The sequence below is a fragment of the Epinephelus fuscoguttatus genome, linkage group LG5 (genome assembly GCF_011397635.1).
Source record: "Epinephelus fuscoguttatus linkage group LG5, E.fuscoguttatus.final_Chr_v1".
NCBI lineage: Eukaryota > Metazoa > Chordata > Actinopteri > Perciformes > Serranidae > Epinephelus > Epinephelus fuscoguttatus.
In genome coordinates this window covers 13,392,201-13,415,843 of record NC_064756.1, presented here as the reverse complement: position 1 = coordinate 13,415,843, position 23,643 = coordinate 13,392,201, and positions in this window count along the sequence as shown.

The following is a 23,643-nucleotide window of genomic DNA, read 5'->3' as shown; positions in this document are numbered from 1 at the left end:
GCCTGCTTGCTCTGTGTTAGCATCTTGTCTTTCCATGTCAGGTCAAAGTGCACATTATGTCTGCCTCATGTCTTCGGGACAGCAGGCGTCTGTCTTCTAGCAGCCATGACAGACAGAAAGACAAACAGAATAACACTTTAGAAGAAGAGCACTGCTGAGGTACAAGAGCAGAAGGCTGCGCACACTTCGATACAATGCAAGCAAATAATAACAAGACTTAAGGCCTGTGCATACTGAGTCTTTTTTTTTTTTTTTTTTGTCCGAAAGTGTCGTACACCTAAAAATGAATACGACTATGTTGTGTCAATCAGGTTTGCACTCTGTGTCCCAAACTTTTGTCTGTCATTAACATTTTGGAACAGTTTCAATTTTCTGCGTTTTTGTCATCTGTCAGAAGCCTTTAGAGACGTTTGATCAAAAACCAGTGAAGAAAACGTGGCGGTGGAACACATCCGTGACAAGACAGGAGGGACAGGTCGCACAGAATCATATCATTACTCTGATTGCTCACTTTCAACAGGTCAGATAGGAATGTTCAGGTGGATGATGATGAAGAGGACGTTGATGTGGACTGCACACAGAATGTGGAGGACAGCTCGGCCCCTTCGTACAGCGGCGGTGCCAAATGAAAGACAGGGAGAAAGTGGTGACAGCCAGATAGGTAACTCCAGTGGAGAGAGGCAAAGGAGGAAATGTGTCTTTTTATTTTGTCACATATTCTGAATTTTTACATCAAATAGATCAATAAAACACATCGTAATCAGTGTACAAGGTTTCTGTGCCTAACATTTTTTTCGGATGATGGATTTATGAAGAAAAAAAGAAAAGAAAAGAAAAAAAATGGACTCAGTGCGCAAAGGCTTTAAGGGTCAACAGCAATGCTAGCAGTTATGTTTACCATGTTCACCATCTTAGTTTAGCGTGCACACATTTGCTAATTAGCTCATTTCACAACAGTTTTGCAGGTATTTAATCACAAACCAAAGTACTGAACAATCTGACAATTTGAATTGATATTGGTGCTAGATGAAAAGTCAGGGGATCACCAAAGTGATTAGAATTCATCCTGAAGGGCCCATGGATGTGTGCACAAATGTCATGGCAATCCATTCAATAATACCTCATATTAATACCTTGTAATGCCCCATGGTGGTGTGAGAGAAAATGTCAGGGCATCACCAGAGTCATTAGGATTCATCATCTTGGAACCATAAATGTCTGTTCAAGATTTCATAACAATTCATCTAATTGTTGGTATCTTTCACTCTGGACCAAAGTGGTGGGCTGATTGTCTGATTAAGTAACACTGCAACCCCAAAAAGTTACAAGCTTGTACGTCAATAGCGGTTAATAAAGACCAACGTTTGATAGAAAGAATACAACAACTTGTAAGAGGCCCAAATAGAGCACATATTTTAGGGTCATGCAGGTAGACACAGGAAACGTGCTCCAAAACAGTTTATCCCAAAATCCAAATGCAGTTCATGAAACAACAACACATCAGAAGTCCAGTAAGTGAATTTCCGTTTCCTTGGATAACAAAGACATGACCCGCCTTATTCTGCCTTACTTTTACCTAAACCTAACTAAAGATACTCTATAACAGAAGATACCCCATTACAAGCTGCGCCAGTGGTATAAAATGGCATACACCACTGCCCCCCTCAGTGGACATGGTTGTTTGTATGCCATTTCAGTGTCCACAAATAAGCATTTTAAGTCTTATGTGTGATTTATTCTGGCTACATATAAGCAGCAGAAATCTCTGCTTGTCGCTAGGCTAATCTTTACAATGTAAAATGCCATAGGCTTGCGCTAATAACATTAGCATGTTGTATTTGTTTGGGAAACTTGTTTAGTATAAGACCATTGTTTTGTCAGTGAACCTTGGGAGATGTAATGGAGCTGAATTTTGTAACGTTATCTTTGTTAAATGTTGCTGTTGTGAATATGATTAAAAGAAAAGTCCGCTAGCTGCTAGGCTAATTTATACAATGTAAAATGCCATAGGCTTGTGCTAAAAACATTAGCATGTTGTATTTGTGGGGAAATGTTTCCAGCAAAAAAAAAAAGTGCTTTGTCTGTGAATGCTGTGTTATACTGAAGTTGATTTGTGTATTTGTGTTTGAAAGTGTCACTATTAAGCCATGTTTAATGTGTGTTTTGCTTTACAGCGCTTTACAGAAACCCCACCACCAACTAATGTTCTGGAGGAGCAACTGCAGAGTGAGGCAGACACACCACCGCACAAGTATGGCATAGGCCACGTGCGTAGGCTTTGCACAGAGTTGCAGCCCAAGTAGGCCTATAAATCCCTCTCTAGGTGTTGGATATCCCTGTGTTGGACATTTGCCCTGATAAAAGTCCCGGAGATGGACAGAGGAGAAAAAAAGGAAAAAGCTCCACAACACAACAATGTATTACATTGTGTTGCCACAGAATGCACTTTGGGGAATATGGGCAGTGTGAGCATGTGTGTGTGTGTGTGTGTGTGTGTGTGTGTGTGTGAGTGAGAGAGAGAAAGACGGAGCGAGCCAGAGAGAGTAAGTGCGTGCAAGTGTGAGCAATATTTGGGACTGGGGCTCAGGGGGTTTTAGTGTTTACTGTGCAGATGTCCTCGTGGTTCCTGCAGGCATAGATACAACAAAAACTACTAAGTGTGTGTGTGTGTGTGTGTGTGTGTGTGTGTCTGTGTGTGTAGGACTATTTGTGAGTGGGGGTTGAATTTCTTCCAAAAATGCTTATGCATGTAAATTTGCATGTGTGTGTGTGCGTGTGGGAGGGTGGGTGAGTTCTTTATGCAAGTGATGTAGTCATGAAAACAGACAACAAGGGGGCAATACACAACGTTAAAGTGACCTGAGGGCTGAATCGTGCCTTAGCTATGGGTACACGAACACACACACACACACACACACACACACACACACACACACACACACACACACACACACACACAAAGAGGCAAGCTTTCTCACACTCACACAATCCAGCATAAACACAGTGAGAAGCACATTTTGCACACACAGGGGCAGATGAAAGGCACAGACAGAAACACACACACTGACAAATAGATACACACATTAAAACCCACGCTGATACAAGCACAAACATGTGCACGGGTACAAACAAAAGACAGACGTAGACAGACACACACAAAGGCAAATTTACTCACATAAGCATGATCTTCAGTCAGACAGGAAACTCACACAATCGCTCACTCTTAACACACACTGACACACACACACACACACACACTGACACACACACACACATGCCCTGAGGGCAGAATGTCTGTGCCACCAGTGGGTTGTGTGCTCCCGTGACTGAGTTCGGCCCCTCGGGGAGACCCTTTGCCCAGGGCACTGACACGTTCATTTAGCACTCAAACCACAAAACTAACCCCTCCTCACGCTCACACAAACACACACTCCACATTACACACTACTACCACACACATGCCGGCAAAAAAACTACCTGAGAGGAGGAGTAAGAGGAGGAGGAGAGGAGACAAGGAGGGTTTGAATGAAACAAGGAAGTGATAGAAAAAGAGAGAAAGAACGAAGGAGAGTAGGAAAAATGTCTTGTTGTCCTTTAAATGTTTCATGCCAGCAGCCAATAGATGCTTCTCTTTGACACACAAAACCTCTTTTGTCCTCCAGCGCACACAACACTTCTATGGCTCCCCTTGTGTCTCGCTTATCTCGCATTCATTCTGTCTCTTGATTGACTCCATTAGCATGCTGGACTGTTGCCAAGAGCGGTTTTAAAACATTAAATTTCAAGACACATCCAGCTCTTACACTCACGCTACATGATAGGGAGTTAATACATATCTATTACAAAGGAGCGCATCATAAAGTCAACATGCTGTATGTAACTATGCAAAGCACACGTAAGGCCTCAGGGTACGTCAGTGATGTAGTGGTCTCGATCTTGAGTCAATAACCACAGAAAGCCAACACAGAATCATCCACCTTACTGTAAGTGAACCTCCAGCATCCAGTGTCTACACCTAACAGGTACCAAGACTGCTCTGTTGTGCGACTCGGACCCCCCCACCCCCCTCTCAACAGTCCATGTTATCACCACAATGCCTCCATGCTCCATCAATTAAACATGGGGCAATTACCTCTCGCCTGATGTGAAACATTTAGGAGGGGTGGAGTGGTGCACGGGGAGGGGGGGCAGGTGGGGCCGACAGGGCGGGGGGGCATTCTGGTTTCTTGCCAGGATGAGAAACATAATTAATTTACGTTATGCCTTTTTAACTCCCTGACTGTCTGCGTGTGTGTCTGTGTGCAAGTGCCGGTGCTCATTGTCTCATGCCGAGGGTGGAGAATGACCGCTACGCCAACAAGACACGTGAAAAGATCTAATCTTCCCCAGCTTCTCCTCTGCTCCCTGCTCCACCTTCATCTTTCCCCAATCTTCCATCTCCTCTTTGCATCCTTTTTCCTCCTCTTTGTCCTTTTCTCCTCCTTCTCAACAACCATCCTTTCCCCCCTCCCTCTCCTCCTCATCTTCCTCCTTCCTCCTCTCCCTTGTCCACCTCCGCCTCCTTAGCTACAGCTGCCGTGACCCATCTGGCTCATCAAAACACCAGAGGTGGGTCACTGTCACGAACGCAGACCTTTCATGTAGTGCACACATATACGCAGGCACCAGACACACACACACACACACACACACACATACATGCATGCATGTTCATACACACAAACATGCATTCCATGACCAAAAGCTAATGCAGCCACTTACACACACACGCATGTACATGTGTGTCAATGGCCACACAAGAAAACATAAATTTTCCAGATCTACATCACAACAGGAAATAAAACATATTTGTATAAGTGCAGACATTTTTAAAAAAAAAAAAAAAAAAAGCCACAAGACCTATATTATTATTCATTATTTTGATGACAACAAAGAAAGAGGCACTTAAGGGCACTGAAAAAGTTTATTAAGCAGATTAAATTTTCTAATTATTCAACATCAAGCAGCTCCTCTACCTTTTCCCTTTGTGTTACTGCTGACCCAGTCTACTTTTGCCATTCTTCTTTGTGGATTTCTAAACGATCTCAAACATATTTTTGACTTCTGTGCTGCAGTTTCTTGGTTCTTAATGGCCAATACATCCGTCACTATCAGCCTAGCCAAAATCTGACAAAAAAAATAATATTTGTCTCTTCAGTTGTGTTTATTAGATAAGTAGAAGGTCAAAAATGAAGGAGAGACATGAAGCACGCTATACAAAAGCAGGCGTTGTTGTTGACAGCAGGCCCCAACAGATCCTCACAAACAGACAGACTTAACAATTTCTCTAATTCTCAGTACTTGAAAAACCGGAATACCCTTGAGTAATTTCGGAAAGCAGGAAGGCTAAAAAAAACTACAACCCACGCTCACAAACACAGTCACAGAATCACTGCATAAAGGCAGCGCACACTGAATAATACTGAGAGATGTAGCAGAGGGGTACAAGGCACTTAGGCATTTTTTCCTTTTTTTGGGTGCCTGAAGGATTAGAGGCATTAGGATTAGGTTTAATCAAGTGATATGATGATGGGCGGCGGATTTAGAGAGGAAAAAACAAAGGCAGGAGTGCTGCCTCACATCATACCTGGATCCTGCTAAACTATTCCTCTTTCAAACTCTTTCTCTCGTCCTCTTTCAATCTAACAAATGCTTTCTCCTTTCCATCTGCTTTGCTGGCACTTTATCCTGCTCCTCTCTGTCTGTGAAATCACAGACACGATAGATCACGCAAGCATTTAAGAAGGGATTAAGTAGTTGAGGGACTTATCCTTGTTTTTTTCCCCTAATTTTCCTAAATTATTTTCTTTTTTGGACTGTGACAGTGCGTGAGAGCTTGAGGAGTGTGTGTGTGTACGTGTGTGTGTGTGTGTGTGTCCCACTGAAAACATCGTCCAGCTGTGCTCTTGTCTTTGCGTGTCAAAACGAGAATGTTTTTGTGAGCTTTTGTCACTTTGTATGCATGTGTGTGAGCGCTTTTGTTTTTTAGTGTCTTTTATGTGTGTTGCCGGTGTGTGTGTGTGTGTGTGTGTGTGTGAATATGCCTGGGTGCATGTGCACGAATGGTGTGTGTGTGTGCTCGTGTTTGTGTGTGTGAGATCGAGACGGCGCTTCGTGACTGTGGCTTTGTTGATTTTTGCGACGATAAAGACCCCCTGTGGTGCTCAGTGTAGCGAGAGCCAACACTGAGATTCCACTCATCTGGACCCCATGGCGCACCACACATCACATGGCAAGTGTGTGTTTACGAGCGAGTGCATGAGTGTAGATGTGAGCTTTTTCTGTGAACATTTGTGTGTGTGTGTGTGAGTTCCTTGACCACGGCACGGTGTGCGTGTCTTTGTGAATGAGTATGTTTGTATGTCTGTTTATCTGGGTGTGTATGTGTGTGTATCTGGGTGTGTGTGGAGGAGAGAACAGGGAGGGGTAGTGGCGGTCACAAGGGATAGAGGGAAGTGCAGGGGGGGGGGCAGAGGCGTGCAAGTAGCAGGGAGGAGAGAAGGGAGGGGGCTGACAGATCAGGGGGATACTGTACTGTAGAGTGGGTGAATCAAAGTGTGTAAGATGGCCAGTTTTTGGGTTGTGTGTGTCTGTACGGAAGAGTAAAACAGAGGAATTCACAGTCAATCACTCACACACACATGACAGATGTGTGCATGCAGATGGTGGAGGTTGAAATGATCAGCAGCAGTCACAAGAAAGTCAGGACGAAGTCAGCAGAGCAGACAAAGTACAGGAGGGAGGGGTCTGAGCCATGTGTCGGAGGGCTTATAACCCCCGTATAATCCAGGGTTGCATGTTTGTCGGCTGACTGGTTGTCCTCCCGTTAAATTATTCTCTCTTTCCTTGCTCTCCTTCACCGTCTGCCTGGCCGCTTACCTCACTTGCTCCTTTGCGTGGAAGCAGGGAAAGGGCAGTGGCAGGGAAAGAATCACCTATGGCTGCCTCGACCGGCACTTGGCCACGCATCACATCACATCCAAACACAGGGCGAGGCACAGCACGGCATGGCACGGCACACACAACAACAAACAACTAGCCTGAGGAGCAGCAGGCAGAAGATGGGCTGTGTCCACTTTGTTGTGTGTGCGTGCGTGAGGGGGGTTTGGTCGTGTGGGAGTCAACCAATCAGCCTTCGTGTCTTAATGTAGTTCCTGAGAGTTAGCTATGCTCATCTCCAGAACTGACTGGTGACTGCGACCTCTGCAACCAGGTAGCTTCTTACAGTCAGTATCAGGGGCACAGGAGAGTGAGGCCTATGCACATATTGATGTATGTATGTGTACTGTAGTCAAGAGTATGCTGTGTAGTGTACCTCACCTTTGTTTTAACATTCTATTAAAATTGCTATCATCACTGTTTGGGTGCTTTAGAGCCTTGAAATGTGCATCTGACTGAGTAAAACACCTGCCTGAATTATTCTTCTGCAGACAAAAACTTTATCCTCCTGAGAGCCTGTGTCCTCACACGAGCACATTGCAGTTTTGGTTTACTCAACCTTATACTTCACTCTGCTTAGTTTCGACCGGTTGTCCTCGTTTGTAGACCTTTTTTTGTGTCATCCAGTGGTAGTAAGACCACAATATACCAATCCATGTGTTAAAACAAGATGGCAGTCATCTCTGCCAAGTCAGTCTGCAGTCGATCCCGACACAAAAGTGGTCAAGGTCCAAAACCAGATCAAGTTTGATAGTTTAAACTTGTTCACTTATGATTGATAACATTTGTAGTTTAACATGGTGACAGATTTCATTCATTTTCGCAACGATAACAAGCTAAGACACTGTTAATCAGACAGTGCTTGTTTGAAGACATAAGGAATTTTTTATCGGCTCGTTGAAGGACATTGGGACTTTATTATTGTCACGTTTGAGGATATAGGGGCTTTATAATCGTTGATAATGTTTGTTTTCTTATAGTTATCAGGTCCTACTGATCCCAAATTGTGAACCAGACAAAAGTTTGGGTCTCAGGAGGTTTGAGTTTCTACACAGTTCACTAGTGGTGATCTGAAGCCAGCTGCACCAGCCTTTGGCAAGTTCAAACTTAGCTTATATAACTGTGTGTTAACAAAAATGATCACATCACTAAATTACAATGGGTTGCACCACACAAAATAGCTCTAAATTACCATTTACTGAATGATCCATTCATACTAAACTGCACAAATTCTACTAACTCTGAAACACATGTATGTCTCCATGTATACACATGGTACACCTGCACTACATGCTTCCCAACTGACCTTTTTATAACAGTATAATAACATTACAGAAGCTAGATTGACTCTTCAGCGCCAGAAACTGTCCTGAGCCCTGCAACTAGCATTTTGTACCATTTTTAACCTACACTGCTCACTTTATAGACTCCATTGCCCTATATGCTAGAGCAGCACTGTATTATAATTTAATGACTCCAGTTTTGAAACACAGACTGAGTGCAGACATACATGTAAGAGGTGAAGCCAGGACAGCAGGGCAGCCAGAGAGAAAAAAAAAATAAGCCAGCGAGAGAAGGGGGAGTATAGTCTGTTACATTAATCAGAGTTAGCAGACAACACATGTGCTTCTGTTAGCCCCACTAGACCACGCATCACAACACACGGCTCGGCACGACATGGCACGGCACAGTAAGCCAGGAGAGGCCAGAGGAGGTAACGCTAACTGAAGTGTGCTGTGCGTGTCAGCCTGTCCATCTATCCGGCTGGTTCTATCTATTTAACGTTGCTGTCCGGTTTGTCACCTTCTTAACATTTATCCTACTTTTGTGTTCATCATTTGCAGCTTAAACCAGGTGGAATGACTTTCTGTCTGACTGGATGACAGTCAGTGGAGCGGAGCAAAATGCAACCTCATTTAACCCTCTTAAGCAAGAGAAAACAAGTGCCGTCGCCTGCAGTGTTTAACTCTGTGCTGAAGTACATTATGCAAAGAAGCATCAGACACTTATGAATGAGTAAAACAGAGGAGCTCTAATTCAGTATGACTGTGCTAATAACCCAAGCTTAACGTCACAGAAGGCCTTGATTTGAGAAATGCGTGTTAAACATACTTTAACGTTTACAAGAAAATCCTTTCCTCTTACACAGTTAGGTAAGATCACTCTTTACAGGTGCTTTCAGACCTAGAGTTGTCTTGCTTTGGTCTGAATCAGGGACTGATTTTTGTTACAAAGTTGCATAATTGCCTAGAGTTGCTTCATGTTCTTACGGCAGCATTTACAAGCGGAACATATAAAATGCCTTGTGTGAGAAAGCTGCTCTTGATTGGTCAGAATTTCCATGCAAGAAAAATCCAGGAAGTAAAGCAAACTTTGAAGTAGAGTACACTTGCAAGATAAATGTGACACTTTCCAATGTCACAATGGAGGGACAACTACGCAGGTTGATTTTAGCGCTGCTCATCGTGGACTATATTGCTGTCATTGTTCATTTTAGTCAAACCATACAGTTTGAAAACGAGGCGCAATGTTTTGATGCATTGGATGTGCTGAATGTGCATATTAAGGCAGTACAGGAGGAGGTGCACATTAATAATCCTCCAGGACTGTAACATGCTCATGTTTAACCCAAACAATGTGTCATGTGACTGCAGTTGGTTCGGATCCAGGTCAGAACACGTTCTCACCACAAATGAACTGCACCAGAGTTTGTTTGTAACTGGATCAAAACCACCTCTTCAAGCAGGACTCAGTCCGGTTGTTTTGGTGCACAACCGAGCGATTGCTGTGTTAACACCTGCCCAAACAAACCGCGCTTAAGAGGCAAATGAACTTGAGTTTGATTGAACAGAATCACATGTAAAACCCTGAATGGTTTAGAGCTCAAATACATTTCTGACCTTCTGCTACACTATGGACCATCGAGACCTCACGGGCAATCTGGGACAGGTCTGCATTGTGTCACCACAGTCAAGACTAAACACGGAGAAGCAGCATTTAGTTTTTATGCACCGCATATCTGGAAAAAACTCCTAGAAAAATGCAGGTCTACTGCAACTCTTAGTTCTCAAAAAAAAAAAGCGGCTGAAGACCTTTCTGTTTGATGCTGCTTTTTATTAAATCAAATATCTATTCCTTTCTAACACTGCACTGCAACTTTCTGAAGGGATTTTATACCTTTCATTCATTCTTTTATTCATTTGCGGTAACTGCTTATCCTATCAGGGGTCGCAGGGGGCTGGAGCCTATCCCAGCTGACACTGGGCAAGAGGCGGGGTACACCCTGGACAGGTCACCAGACTATCACAGGGCTGACACATAGAGACAGACAACCATTCACACTCACATTCACACCTACAGACAATTTAGAGTCACCAATTAACCTGCATGTCATTGGACTGTGGGAGGAAGCTGGAGTACCCGGAGAGAACCCACACGGACATGGGTAGAACATGCAAACTCCGCAAAGAAGGGCTCCCCCACCCTCCTCGGCTATGAGGCGACAATGCTAACCACTGCACCACTGTGCTGCCTTTATTATTATATGGCTTGTTTTTTATTTCCCATACCCTAGCTCTTTAATGGTTTCTTTAATTGTATTTAAATGATCTTTATAGTATTTATCTTTTGCACTTTGTCTCAATGCTTTTAATGTTTTATGTAAAGCTCTTTGAATTGCCTTGTTGCCTTGCCTAGCCTGTTTTATTTTCTGTTGTACCCACTTTGCTTCAAAAATTCTTCCTCGCTTATTGAGTTTACTTGAATAAAGTCCAACAGCACCTATAAAGCAGACCAGGACTAGCTGTATTTAGCTTTGAAAATGTTTGAGTGGTGAAAGCAGTAACTGTGATAGTAAAATAATGATAAGAATGGTGGTAAATGCAACAGATTTTACTTTATTTAAAAAGAAATATTTGCACCCCCTTTGCCAAAAACACAAAACACATTGTAATGTTGCACTGCGACAACTATCAGTAAGGAAATTATTCCTCTTTTGGAAGTTATTCTCTTTGTATGAGAATCAGTGCACAATATTGTGTCTATAAAAAAGTCCTTCCCCTTATCATTTAATGCTGTAGATACTTTCACAAACTCGGTACAAATCTGAGGTATCTTGACATGACATTAACACAATGAGGGCAGTTTCACCACACGGCAATATGGATGCCGAGTATATACAACAATCATTGAGAATAACTGGGATTTTCGTGTTTGTGGCCTGACTGTCTGAACACTTGATTACTGTGCATCTCTCAAAAGCAACTGCCACAGTGGCTGGCATGGCAACTGCTTCATAAAAGCAACGGTGACCTTGCAGTGACCCTTGGATTATCATGCAATATTGTCACTTTGTATTTCCATGCTCCAGACAACACCCGTGACAATATTGCACAATAATCCCCCCGCTGTCTCTCAGTCATTACTGCAGATCAGCATTCACCTGATGAAACCTCCCCCTCTCCCTCTCCCTCTGCCTCTCTCTTAATCTCTCTCTCTTCCCCCAGATTTAAGAAAACAGACTGAAAAGGGGCAGGAAAGGTGATGGAGACAATGCAGGAAGAGGAGGAGTGAGGGAGCAAGTCTGAGATACACTGATTAGAGTGAACAGACAACACATGTGCGACCATTATCCAGCGACCTCCTGAGGTCTTATTGAGGAGAAGGATCGAGACAAAAAAAGGGAGGAGTGTGTCTGGTTTTAAACTATCCATTATTCACGGAGAGGAGAACTGAGGGAACGACAGAGAAAGAAAGTGAGACAGACAGAGAGAGGAGAGAAAAGGAGAGATGTGTAGCACGGTGTAGCTCACTGGGACATGTGGCTCGTCTCTACCCTCCTCTTTTCCTCTGGAAGACTTTGCCATGCTCATATTAAAAATGGATGGAGGGAGGGAGGGAGAAGGAGAGCAGTGAGCAGTTGAGAGCCCTTGCTTGGACAGTCAACAGTCAGAGGCACGGAAAGACACAGCAGAGGCTAGTCGACACTTCGATTTACACCTTTGCATTGAAACAGATAAAAAGAAAAGCTGAAGATGTTTTTAGAATCAGACGCAGCAGTCCTCATCTAAGCAAAGGTTTTCTTTAGAAGAAAAAGAAGGAGCTCACCAGCAAACAAACCTGACTCCAGACTGTTGACGAGATTGTTTCAGTGTTCTACCTTCAACTAAGTCTCCTGTGAGGCGTCTGAAAGAACACACTGTACCACCGTATAAAATAGACCGCAGACTACATAAAGACAACTTTCTATACACTGCTGCCGCTGCAATATTGCTTTGTTCTTACAAGAAATCCTTTGCAATTTCGAGGCTCTTTTGAGATAAGATAAGATAAGCCTTTATTGATCCCCTGAGGGGAAATTCAGGATGTATGGAGAAAGAGATTAAACATTATCTATAGAAAGGGAGTGTTTCATTCCAGTGACTTTAGTTCAAGTATATTTGTATTGCACTATATCATAATGCAGCTAAAAGCACTTTACAGGAATATAACAGTGTAATTAGAGAGGCAGAAGCAATGCAAATGTACACACACACACACACACACACACACACACAGGTCATGGTTATGTGGTCCAATAAATATGCAGATTTTAGAATATGTCAATTTCCACCCTTAGACTAAAACAAATACATAAGTGACTGATGGGACTCGAAAAAGGTGGTGCATTTTTACACATACTTGTCTACAAACAGGACCCGCACATAAAGAAACCCTCATCCTATCGATCACGTATACACGCCCATTCCCAGCTCTAACCAGTTTTACACTACATTCACCACACGAACTTTGTCTCGCGCATTCGGCAAGTCAGCTTGAGTAGATTTCATTAGGTCTGTATAAAAAGCAGCAAAGCAAGCAAAAGATCTGACTCATAATATCATATGAACACCTACGAAACTGAAGTTAAAAAAATGTATTTCAGGAGCTGATTAGAAGCCTGATTTTGGTTTGTGAGCTAAAAGAATAAACAGATGCACTCACAGAAGTGAAGCGCTCAGATAAAGAGGAACAGAGGCTTTTTACAGTCGACATAAATCAAACCTCCAACTCGTGAAGAAGATGACTGAGGCCGAGTCATTTCTGTACCTGTCCTATCAACATACAGAGGGCAGTGTGGCCAAAACATGGACTCTGATAACAGCTGATCACATCAGCAGGTCTGTATCTGTGCACCAGTGTGACCATCACATTTATTATACAAGTCGGATGCGACTGTGTTTTTTTAATGAATCCATATCCTGTTGCTACACAATTTACCTACATCAATAGGATTAGTCTTGTTTACACAGGAGGCATTTCAGCCATGTTTTCAGTCTTGTGTCGAAAGCAAAGTCACAGCTGTCTGTATACAAGGCCCGCATAACGGCAAGCATTTCACTTTCACTACAATGATTAAGTGTCAGGCTCTGATCGTTGCCAAAATTCATGTAGACACAGATGAAGGACTGGAGCTGCTGCTGCTCTGCTAACATGCTGCAACTACTGTAGAGGCTTTTGTGTAACCGTAACTCTACACTCACAAAAATGTCCTCACTCTCAAGGTCTAAAACTCACATAGAGACATCAGTCAGCCAGGGAAGAAGATCTGTACTGGATAAAGAAATAGAGACTGAAGGAAAAGTGCAATGTTGCTGAGACAATAGGGGTGGGGGAAATAATTGATAGATGGATCACTGATTCACAAATCTCATTAATCAATAATCTAAATGTTTATTAATAACCTGATGTTGAAGGTACAAGAGAGGCCGAACTTAACAGCAAGAGCAGTGCAGCACCCAGACAGTCTACAGCACAGTGCACATTATAGTTAACTCCTAATTCATCTCCACAGAAGGCAGCATTTGCAAGCATGTTTTAATTTAATGTCTAAATAATTACACTTGCGAGACGAACATTAAGTATATTGGCAACGGTTTTTACACCACCACCCAGAGACAAATGTTAACAGCGCAGCAATCAGTGGGAAGGTAAACAAACAAGACCTCCTGACCAATACAAACTGCAGCATTTAACAATTTAAACCAACTCTGTGGTGATGAAAATAACTCTCTGCTCAGTCCGTTACACCTCAAAAATGTCTTTGCCCAGCCTGCTCAGCGTCTTGGCTTTTCCCAGAGCTCAAGGTGCAGCAGAGAGGCTGCTTTCAACACAGCGGAGCACACCACCTCCCCCTTATTTTATTATAATTATATAGGCAAGAGACTGTAAGGTGCTTACAAATGAATTAATTCAATAATTAATGCAGTTAACCTTAAAAAAAAGGTTGCAGACTATTTATTATTCAAAAGTATTTGAAATGCAAACTATTTCTGGCAAAAATTTATAAAATATCCCACAATAGGTTTCCATGAGCGACTGCAGATGGACACAATGCAACTGGTTTAAAAGCTAAAGTATGGAAGGAATTTGGCTATAAAGTTCAAGGGAAAAGGGACCTGTACAAGTGCCACATAGAGTGCCGAAGTCACGCCCCTTCCGGTAGAGCTCATGGGACCTTAGATCGGAAAAAATATGAATGGCAGTGAATGGGGAGAGCAAAGTTATCTTTTGTTCCCGTGATGATGTTCCCGACATGAAATTTAAATATGTTGTTAATGAATTTAAAACATAAATTGTAAGCTCAAGAAAGTCATACTTTGTGGTAAAACTGTTGAGATATAAGCTTTTTAATTAGAAAGACTCAAGAGTACACAGGAGGAGGTCGCGTATGTGATGTCATAGCTTTCGCTCGCTTCCTGCAGCTTGGCCTCCCTGCTGAAATTCCACTGTTTTATGATTAATCGATTGATGATTGAAGATGTCTGTGTGTTTTGTGCCAGGTTGCAGTCACTCCAAGCTGCAGGAAGCGAGCGAAGGCTATGAGGTCACATACACGACCGCCTCCTGTGTAGTTTTTCTAATTATGTTTTTTTCAAAAGCTTATATCTCAACAGTTTTACCACAAAGTATGACTTTCTTGACCTTAAAATTTATGTTTTAAATTCATTAACGACATATTTGGATTTCATGTCACAACTCAAATGGGACCAAAAGATAATATTTCTCTCCTCATTCACTGCCATTCGTATTTTACTGATCTAAGGTCCCATGAGCTTCACCGGAAGGGGCGTGACTTCGGCACTCTATTGTATGCAAGTAAATTCGTCTGTTAATTTAACCATCATTATAAACATACTAACATAGTACAGTATGTGTAGAAATCAAAAAATGAAGCACTGTGATGCATCAATAATGGTTTTATCAATTAATTGTCATCCTCCAAATCGCAATGAAATCGTAAGGTACCTGGAGATTCCCACCTCTATGAGACACTGTAGTAGGGACGGCAGCCACAGACTGAAACTCAATATACTATGAATGCACTGGCTAACAAAATGCAGCACCTCTTCAATAATGAATGAAGCCAGAGTCAGACAGGTAGTGCATGCATGCCATGACGTGCAGTGCGTGTGTGTGTGTGTGTGTGTGTGTGTGTGTATGTGTACATCTATAGACAGAGAGCGGTAGGTAAACACAAAACCGATGTTTTGTCTAAAATCTCCTGTTGTGTTGGTAATGTGCATGTCTTGTCTGCTGTTATGAAAGGAAACAGAAAGAAGTGTGTGTGTGTGTGTGTGTGTGTGTGTGTATGTGTGAGAAAGAGAGAGGGTCTCTTCATTTTGGTCCTTCTGGTCTTATTTTCTTCATTGATTCTCCCTCTCTGGCAAAAACAAAACAAAAATCACTTATCTGTCCTGTACACACACTGGGATGCTCCCTGTTCTCTCTCTGCCTCCCTTGCTCTCGGCTCGCCCTCTAATTATCTCTAAAGTGAACGTCTTGTCCTGTTACATTGTGTTTCGGCACTCTTCACACGCCAAAACATCTGAGAAGTTAACAGGGAGTACTACCCCCCGTGTTTGTGTCTTTCTCTACTTGATTTTCTTGCATCTTCTCCCTGTTTTTCTCCCTGTGCCTCCCTCTCTCCCACGGAGGTGAACGTCTTGTCCTTTTTCACTGTGTGTTTGAGCTCCTCTTAGACTGTGACACTTGAGAAGTGAATAGGTAGCATCAGCGCCTTGTGGGCAACAAGAGGTGCTCAGCTGCTGCTTAAAAAGGCTGTGGTGCTGCTGGGTACTGCACTGAAAACAACTAATCTCTGAGCCACATTTGGATTAGAATACAATATGCAGAGTATATCTATCATATCTGTGAGTCAGGCGTTATCTGCACATGGTTCCACATGGGCCAGCAGTTATAGCAGGTGATGGTGCAAAGTCCTTAAACAATCAACCAATCAATAATTTGTTACATGGAGGTACAAGGTACAGCGCGAGTGAAACGTGATCCCATCAGCTCCTTTAACTTCTGCATTGTTATTTAGTAATTTTTTTTGCATCTTCTAACATTGTTAGCTGCTGCTTGAGTCATTTAACTGTCCACACATCCCAACCTCAACAAGACAGCTGCAGGATCAGGACAGCAACTCACATTCTCACATCACATCAGTCCTTTTTCACTGTAAAGCACAAAGTCCTCTGCTCTGTCTGATCGATATATACACAGAAGGAGCCCCCTGGTTGAATGGTGCTGTCCAGGATTTAGCTAAGTTTGCCTGAATCAAAGGATATAACAGTTCCTGATACCCTGCTGGAAACTAATGCGGCATGGAGGTCGTCCAGTCTATTTTCCAACACCTGTGCGATGGCTAGCAGGATGCTAGTTCAGCTGGTGCCCATCTTCTCCATCTTTTCCTTGGCGTTTACTGATGTTTACATTTGAAAACTTTGACCTGGCTAGCTTGCAGCTAGCTAGAAGTCGGCAGAAGGAGAGTTTACAAGCTAGTGAGATGACATCCTCGTCCACATGACTGACTCACAGCCAGACGCCACCACCTTCAAAGCCAACCATAAAAATTGCCATCAAGACTTGCAAGTTAGATGTAAGTGCCTAAATTTCCGTCAAATTTAGGGGAGCTGACAGAGACGCGACTAGAAATGTCCGCTTTTCTTTCAACAAAACCAGCTAACAATGGTAACAATGTTGACAAAACTAACAGTGTTACCTGAGGTTAGGCGCAATGCTTCCACAATGACACCTTGGGTCTGGATAAAGTTGTCAGTGATAACTGTAATTTGAGCACCATGCAAAGCGGTGCTCATAGCTAGCCAGTGGACTACACACACAGGAAGTCACCATACCACCTACCATAACCATAAACAGAGAAGTTTGGATTACAACACACACAGAGGTAGCGTGACTTCATTCTCTGCTCAGGAAGCAATAACTCCATTATATCTTTGCATTTGCTGCTATAAAATGGTCTCTATGTCATATATAGTGCATTTGAAGTGTCACTTTGACAAGTTGGAGAAAAATCCTACCAAGCAAGGAAGGAGTTAAACAGCATTGGTTTGAGTTTTGGTAGTGGCAATAGACAAAGGCTCATGCTGTGTTCAGACCCACAATAGCACTGTGTCACTGCATTAGCACAGCAGGGGTCCTGATGCAGAGGGCTCCCACAAATAATGCCGGATTGTCCAGCAAGGCAACACAACGTCATCTAGCAGAGCACTGTGTTGGCCTATTTAATGAGTTCAAGAACTAAATCCAGGTGTAGTACTTTGTAACATGAACAGCTTATTCTACTTTTCACCTTGTGATTATTAAAGGAGAACATAATATGACTGCATTCGTGATAACTTTGCAGAGTACTAGAATCTTGTCTCAGTAATTTTAACGTCTATGTAGTGTTTTGGCATCTGATAAACCTTCAAATTGATTTTATCAAACTGGACTTCCTCGACCATTTTTCATCTTCCCACTGATACTTGTAGCAACAAGCCAACGCAGCTTCTTGCCTTTTTTTAATGCTGTCCTATATTTAGCTTGACCACCTGCTTAGAGAAGCAGGTCTGAGTTGATTTTCAATTCAAAGACCATCAGGGAAAGGGGGGAGTAACGCTCTCTGGACCCTGAATAATAAGTGCTAATGTGCCCTTGAGAAAGACAAAGAAAGGGACTGAGGGGAAGTGTGACTGTATTCACATGACACAGGGCAAAAAACTGAAAAGCAGCATGTATTCTGAGCATACAATAGAATACAATACTGCAGTTCCCCTTGCAAAAACGGTTATGGTGGCAGAGAGTGGTTGGATTGGCTGCACAGAAATATGAAACAAGAATAAAAGTATACTCACCTAGATTTCACTAAAATAACTAAGTCAGTAGGTAGCTAGAAGATGGTGGAAATGCATGACCTGTTATGAGCGATGCAGACTGTTGTCAGATTGGCACGTTCCTAATTATCTGTACTAGTTAAATGTTCCTCAGAAATGCTCCAGCATGGTCTGGACAGAAGAAAGGGAGATGCCGTAGATCCCATGCTGCATGTCCAACACATACCCAACAGGAAATTATAAGTTTTAAATCCACCCAACTTGCATGTTTTTCAAAGGTGGGAGAAAAACCACATGAAAAGGAAACCCATGTTGGTGGTGTCACACCCTGTCTAACCCTGTCTAACATGTCATGAGGAGGTGTGTTCATGTGTGTGTACCTGGAGCTGTATTTGAGCTGCACCCTCGTGTGTGTGTATACAAACAATAAACATACTGTCGGCATGAAAGTTCACTGCAAGTATGTGTGTTCCTGTGCCCGAGCGTGTGGGTGGGAGGCATGGTGTTTGTGTGTAACCGCAGCGCTCTCCTTCTCAGCAGCCCACCATTAAACCTTGGTGCCAGCCCTCTCCCAGCACACCAGGATTAACAGCACTTAAATGGGCCTGTTAGTACACCACCTCCTCTTTGCCTCCCACGCCGACTAGTGCACATGGTGCTGCCCACAGCTTTGCGCTTGCAACGCACACAGCCTCTGTTGTTTTTTGTTCTCCGCTCGCCCCCAGCCACCTAAGCCTCCTCCAATAAATAGTGCTGAAGTGTGCTCAGCGGGGGGCTAAGCCCAGAACATCCTCTATTTTACCAACCTATTGGAATCTGAGTGGATGACAGAGGGAAGAAAAGAAGGAGGGAGGGAGTCAGATCCCGAGACTGAACCAGATGGGCTATGATCACAATGTCAGTCGCTGCCTCCCTCTTTCACTCTTTGTTATTGTCTCTTGTTCCCTCTTTCCTTTGCTCCGTGTCTGGTTATCACATGCCCCTTGTGACAAATCAGAAACAGCAGCACCGAAACAGATGCACACTCACACACACACACACACCCACACTGGGGAGAAATAGAAGCCCACCACAGAAATCAATAAATAAAATGGATTCCCATTCGAGTCTGTTGGCCATGGTGCAGCAGGCAGAGAGATGGATGGGAGAATGAACTGTCTGTGTGTGTTTGTGCACTGTGCATGCATGGATGTGTGTGTGGGAGACTTTCGGGGGACACTGGGGGGATTTTGTCTCTACATGGGCATGGAAAGGCCACCCTCATATCATACCAGGGGGTGTATTGTTCACAGCCATCTACAGGCCTCAATGAGAAATTCCAGAAATTACTGGAGAGCAACAGACAGGGGAACTGAGAGAGACAGGAAGAGGGAGCAGAGCGGAGAGCCACAGACAGCAGCCTCATAGGTCCTCTGAGTTATCTTTGCACTTGCTGCTGTTTGTCATGCTGTATAGGACGGATCAATGTAAAACTAGTGATAAATGTGTTATGAGATATTGATTATTTCGCAACTAACTGACTTATTTATGTCATAACAACACACACTGAAACTTCCTGCTGGCTCCACTGTGGAAGTATTAGTTCCAACAAAACTGAGTGACTTTGTGAATAATATTCACCATCAGAGAATAAAAGTACTGCATCCCACAGCTTAAACGTTTTTTTCCAAGTTGGACACAGTCTGTCACAATTTTTTTTATCATCAATTATTTAATTAATATTATTGTAACCATTCTTACGGCACACATTATATTTTTGGGTTATTTTTATTTCTTAAGTTACTGTGTTATCTATCAATGGGTACATTATTTATATTTAAGTAGTAACAGATCCAGCATTATTGAGTTACTGGGAGATTTGATGTGCAGTGTTTAAGTGGAGTCATTTTGTTCTCTTGGTTATGAGCTAATTGGTTCCTACCTGCACTTGTTTTGTGGGGACAGATATGAGTGATACAGTGACGGTGAAGAGAAGCTGCTGTACCCCTAAGTTGGACTGTGTGAGTACGGTGTTGCCATGTTGGTAAAAACTAAACGAAGAGGAAGAAACAAATGTTGTGGCCTGCTTCTTACCCACAGTCTGGAAGAACTGAGAAACACCAACACTAAAGAAAAGAGGGTTACATTATCATCATAGATACAGTGTGATTATGGCAAAAATACCTTTTTCACTGGTAACCTTTTACAATAAGGTACACAACAAACAAGCAGTTCCCTTAGTCATTATCAATTAACTAATTAATAACCAATGATTAGCCACTCTCACATTTGATTGGGAGTTACTCAAGAACTGACCATTAACAAACAGTTACTTCCTCATTTGTTCCTCTCCAGTTACCGTAGTCATTAATAATTCACATAAAGCAGCTGTGTGGAACTTTTTACCATTTATAAAATTGTCCCTAGTTCGTATCACCCCCCCTTGAAGATCCGCATATTTATTTGAACCTAACAGCAACAAAAAAGCCTTTCTCTATATGGCTAGTTAGCGTAGCCTCGGTCGGGTCGGACACAGCGAAGTCAGCAAACCAGAATACAGCACCCGGAGGCAGAAGTAAGTCTGCATGCCCACAGCGGCCCACAGCCATTAAACCACAGAAGAAGAAGGAGCCGTGTTTACAGAGGGTGTTCTTCGAGTAAGCGGTATACGCAACGGGCATTGCTGAACACAACAGTTTTACCAGATGTATCTATAAGGACTTGGTCGTACTTTCGATGTCATGGCGGATAAAGAAGGAGCACCATCTAAAAGAAAATGAACAGAAGAACAGAAGAAGGCTAAACGGGACAGTGATAGGGCTCGAGTCCAAACACGTGTAAACCTCAGTCAGACATTCTCCAAGTGGAGAGAGCTGAGAGATTTGAAAGGTTTTAAAACTGATCCCGATTTGGCCCTTTTCCTAATCGACAGGTATGTAATTTTTGTTTTTATTTAGAGAATATACCGCAACTTGTTCAACGTTGTTTCACTTCAATATATGACGACATGGAAGCTATAAGCAAGCTAAATGTAACGTTAGCTGATGTGAACCGCTTTTGTCTAGTAACGTTACAACAAACGCCACAAAATTATCTGTGACTGTGACCATGAACACAAATATACAGCAGGCAGTTGTCCTCAGTTTATAACAAATTCAGAGCGCACCAGAACATTTATGAACAGGTCTTACTTTACTACTATCTTGTGCATGTTAGCACGTTAGCATGTTTCCACTAATTACTTGGACTGACCTAACGTTAGTAACGTTAGCTTTGCAAGCGAAGGCTGCAGGTAACAGCTTTGCTGTGTTAGGATTAGATTAGAACAGAAACACGACAGGAGAATTTACTGATTAATTTTGCTGTTTACACTAATTACTTGGACTGACCTGACATTAGTAACGTTAATCCTCTCGCTCTCCAAAACAAATGCATGCGGTAACTGCCGGTTGCAGTCGAGATTTTACGACACCAGGCTGTGGGTGTCATACTGCTTTGACCAAAGGGGGCGCTATAATCAACGAAAACGTAAAGTTCCGCACGGCTGCTTTAATAATAATATTAATAATAATAATATACTATATAATTTATACGTGCCTTTCACAACAATCAAGGTTGCCTTACAAGCAAAAATAGAGATATAACAGAAGATTAAAAAAGTCAATGAGATAAGCATAAAATGAATAACTAAATAATAAAGTAACATAACAACCAGTAAATATTCAGCAAAACAAGTTTACAGTGAATCAAATTCTGTGCAAATAATGGATGTGTGTGGCGAGACTGACGGGAGTCAAACTGAATAGGTTATTTGAAAGAGGTGAGTTTTGAGGTGGGATATGAAAGTGGAGAGTTGATGCTACGAATGTCTGGTGGGAGTTAGTTCCAGAGGTGAAGGGCAGAGCAGCTAAAGGCTCTAGACCCCATGGTGGTCAGGCAGGTGAGCGGGACAGTGAGGTGGATGAAAGAGGAAGACCTGAGAGAGAGAGTGGGGGTGTGGATGTGCAAGAGGAGCTAGGTTGTGGATGGCCTTGCCTTATTAACTAATGATTAGCTACTTTATGACATTTGATTGGGAGTTACAAAAGGACTGACCATTAACTAATGGTTAGTTACTCATTTGTTCCTCATTAGTCCCATAGTAACTATTTTTTGTGTACCTTATTGTAAAGTGTTAACTTTTTTTGTAATTAATCTTTCAAAACCATGTGTCCCACCGATCACCAACTCGAGTAAGAGAAGGGTTAAACAGTCACACAGATCACTGTTATAACCATCCAGCTGCTCTGTTTGGAATATTCTGCAGTTCTTATGTAGAAGAGATGATTTATATACAGTTACTACTGCAAGTGGAAATGACACCATGTTGGCCGAGTTTTCCACAGGCAAGAGAAATGGATCAATGTTGCTAAAGACCAAGGTAGAAAGCACTCTCTCAACTAAACACCCTGATGAAGACTCTCTGGTCAAAATGCGTTTGGTATCCATGTATTAATAAAGGTTTTTTTTTAACAACAGTCAAAGTCCCTCAGATGCATTTTTGGACTGCCTGCTTATGCTATGGACTTTAACACTTTTACACTGAGTGAGTTGGCCAGTCATTGTTTTTTATCTTTAAGTGACTCTTTGCCCCATCCTTGATGAGCACCATTTTTACAACTAACTTTACAGAGCCTTAACCCAGTGCAGCACTCCCTATGTTTTCTTCACTCTCTCAAATTAATTTGTTTATTGGTAGTCAGATTGGAAAGTAAAACTCCTGATTAATTTGCTAAAACATTTTCTTAATCTAATTACTTTGTTCAACACATTCACACTCCAACTGAGTCACATATTGATGTTTTGGTCACGGACTTTCCATGTCCAAGTACAACAGGCAAGGTGCCCTGGGTGCGTTGGTTGTCGACGCTCTGCCACACCGTGTTAAGTTCTCTTTTTTCAAGGTACACTTCCATTTCACAGGAAATTCAACATTTACATACTGTCTCTTTCAAAATAAATGCCTATAATACTACTACTTCTATAATACTATGTCGGTACAGCACCGCAAACTGACACGTGGTGGGGTTTAGGAAAAAAGGACAGGGTTTGGCTTTAGAATCTTATGGGATGCGAGCACCACTCTCTCGGGTGAAAGTTGGTGTTTGTTGGACCCATCCAGCACCACACCTCAAGCCTGCCCCACAGGGACTTTCACCACCTTAACTTTCGTCCTTGTCCCACCGCGTTTCCCCCTGACGCCACCGGGCACCATTAAACAATTACTGCAGCCAGCCGCATATCATGCTGACATTAAAGGACGCCTTTTCCCATTGGATGCTGCAAGTCACTGCCCAAGCACCGGATTTCGATGACTTCAGAGTGAGACCGTGCCCCTTTGCTTTGTATGCACTATGAAAAATGATAGTGTCAAAATAAGAGTAACTAATCCTTGGAAAACACAGTCTTTAAAGGAAATAATCACAGCTGACGAACAGAGATTATACCTGCTATAACTGATAGTAGAGACCCTATGTGCTTCCTGTTT